This window comes from Carlito syrichta, unplaced genomic scaffold (genome assembly GCF_000164805.1).
Source record: "Carlito syrichta isolate Samal-C Ts95f unplaced genomic scaffold, Tarsius_syrichta-2.0.1 Scaffold303751, whole genome shotgun sequence".
Lineage (NCBI taxonomy): Eukaryota > Metazoa > Chordata > Mammalia > Primates > Tarsiidae > Carlito > Carlito syrichta.
Window position 1 is genome coordinate 17,301 of NW_007247847.1, and position 3,120 is coordinate 20,420.

Here is a 3,120-nt window from a genome sequence, read left to right on the forward strand (position 1 = left end):
CAGCCACTACCAACTACTGCACTCTTCCCTCATGTGTTCCTTGAGAGGAGACCTGGGACTTGAGTAGGAACCCAAGCTGTGTCATTACATATCCACAATATGTCTCGCTGTCCACATCCATAAATTGGGAACAATAAACTGTACTCCTCAAAGCTGCCATGAGCATAAATGAGATTAAAATAGGGACACTTATCAAAGTACTCAACACAGAGCATGGTACATAGAGGTGTTCAATAAATAATTTTTTGTCAGAAAGTTTTAGCTCAGAGAGGACCTTCTTCAGAAGGCCAAGATGTGAGATAACTTCCCTAGAAATTATCTCAGAGCATCAGGACCCTTGAGGGTTCCTTAGAAGCCTGCAGCCACTGGAGTCCCCAGAGCCCAGAGCACTGTGCCAGGGCAGCTGACAGGGATGGGGGGCTGGTCTCCAAGGGAGTAACTCCCAGAAGCTGGGTAGACACTGGATGAACTGGGGTTCAGACCAAAATGATTCTATACATAACCCAGAGGCAGGCTGGCATGGAGGTAGGCTGGACATGTGTCCAGGAGCACAGGTGGGCCAGGAGGCTAGTTTTTGACCACTGACATGCACTTTTTTTGACCACTGACATGCATCCAGGTAAAAGAGTAGTTTGTGGACAGGTAAGAGTGGCAGCTCTCTGTGGGGCAGGAGCTGGGCACAGGGTTCAGTTACCAGTTCTGGGTTGCTCTTCTTTCTGCTGAAGACCACGAGACATACTTGAACGTGGAGATCCTCTTCATCAGGGTGAAAGGGAACCTCTGGTTGAGTTTCAGTGATACTCCCTCTGAGAGTTCGAGGGAATAGCAGTATGTGAGCCATAAGCCAGCACAATTGCTAGTCCACAGACATTACTGAGGAAAGAGGTCTGCAGAATGAGCCACGAGGTGCCCAGACAGAACTGAGGGCACAATCATGCCAAATACCAGAATCTGCCTCATCCAAGAGCGGACAGAGGTGACTCCCAGTGCAGCAAAAGCCACTGGGGTGAAACCTCTGGCATCTTCCACCTCCCCCGGCTTTGAGGGCATTGACACAGCTTCAAATGACAGGAAGATGATAGCAGAGAAGAAGATGTTGAAGATCAAGGTGAAGAAGCAGTGGCAGACAGTGCCCAAGTTTCTCTCAAAATTGCCAGCAAAATGCCAGATGATGACAGCACCGCAGAGCAGGGAGATTGGATTCTTCTAGACAAAGATTAGGTCAGCAGCCTGTAAACTTCCCAGGTTTACATGGCCTCAGACTTCAGCGTGAGCCCCCAGGGTGCCAGGGGTGGCTGCAGCAGGGACAGGCAGGGCCCATACACAGCAGCGAGAGCAGCGCAGTGAAGAAGGTGGCGGACGGCACCTCTCGGGACACAAGCCCAGCTCGGATACCCTGGCCTGATGCAACCATGGCTACCACAGTTCCCAAGCTCCACCTCGGCCTGTATCCTTATTTTTCATGGATAATTTGAATATTCTTTTTAAAAAAAACCACGAAAATCAACCATCATGAAATGGGCAAACACGTTGAAAGTGAATCTTCATTTTTATTATTTTTTTTGGAGTTGGAGTCTCACTCTGTCACCCAGTCTGGAATGCAGAGTAGCATGCTCAAGACCACTGCAGTCTTGATTAGCTAGGCTCAGGTGATCCTTCCGCCTTTGCCTTCCAGAAAGTGAATCTGAATCTTCTTGATGACTAATTATGTCAAACATTTTTCTTTTTGTATTGTTATCTTCGACCCATATCTCTTCTTTAGTAAAATGTCTATTTAAATCTTTGGCTACTTTGTATTACATTGCTTCTGTTTAAATTATTGAGTGTGTTTACATATAATATATTTCAGTTCTTTTTTTGTGTTTTCTTAGAGTGTCTCTTTGGAAACCAATTTTTTTTTAGTTTTGATGAAGTCGAATGCATCAATTTTCAAATTTCTTTTATTTTCTTAGGCCTACCAAACAAACTTTGTCTTTCCTAGGTTTCCAATGTATTTCTGTAAAAATTGTATAACTTTAGAGTGTAAAATTAGGTCTGGCGGTGTATATGATTCAAAATAGGCATCAAGATACTTTTTACATAAGATGGCCAATGTTTCCAACTCCATATGTTGCAGGGACTGAAATCTCTTTAGAGATCAAAAGTTTCATTACATTCTGAACTTTCTTATTTTCTCTACAACTCTAGTCTTTCTCTTTTAATTTAATACACTTTTTCCCCTAGTTTATTCAGATGGAAACTTAGAATTTGGTTTGTATACAGCTTTTAAATATAGACTTTTAAGTCTAAAATCTGCTTGAACTTTGTTCCATGGAGTTTGTATTTTATGTTTCCATTTATTCAATTTAAAATAATTCCTGCATGTTCTTGTGATCTCTTTTTGACCTGTGGTTTCCTGAGAAATATGTTGTTTAATTTTAAATACTTAAACACTTTTAAATGTACTTTTTGATTATTGATTTCTGCCTTAAATTCATACTAGTCATAGAATATATATTGTATTACTTGATTACATTCAAATATATTTACATTTGTTTTATGACCTAAAGTGTGATCTTTCCTGGCAAAGGTTTCATGTATACTCTAAAAGCATGTATGCCTTTGATGAACAGGATATTCTCTAAAGTATATCAACTTCATTGATAGTGTTTTTCAAGTCTTCTGTGTAATTACTACATTGTTGCTCAACTTTTACTGTCAATTACAAAGAGAGGAGTGATGCACTCTTCCTCCGTAATTGTGAATATATAATTCTCCTTTCATGTTTATCAGCTATTCAGCTATTGTTTTTATGTATTTTCATGATCTGTATCCTAGGCAGACACTATTTTTTTTTTTTTGAGTTGGAGTCTCGCTCTGTCACCCAGACTGGAGTGCAGTGGCCACTCCCGGCCACCGCAGCCTCAACCTGCTGGGTTCTGGCGATCCTTCCAAGTAACTGGAACTACAGGCGTGCGCTACCATGCCCAACTAATTTTTTGATATATTGTAGAGATGAGGTCTCGCCAAATTGCCCAGGTGAGTCTCGAACCCACGGGCTCAGACAATCCACTCACCTCAGCTTCCCAAGGTGTGGGATTACAGGCTGAGCCACCGAGCCTGGCTGGCAGACACTATTAT

General features: G+C 42.1%; 1 pseudogene; it reads right to left on the minus strand.

The window, feature by feature from the left end:
* Window positions 1-348: 348 nt before the first annotated feature.
* LOC103261570 lies at window positions 349-1,414 on the minus strand (annotated as a pseudogene).
* Window positions 1,415-3,120: the final 1,706 nt, after the last annotated feature.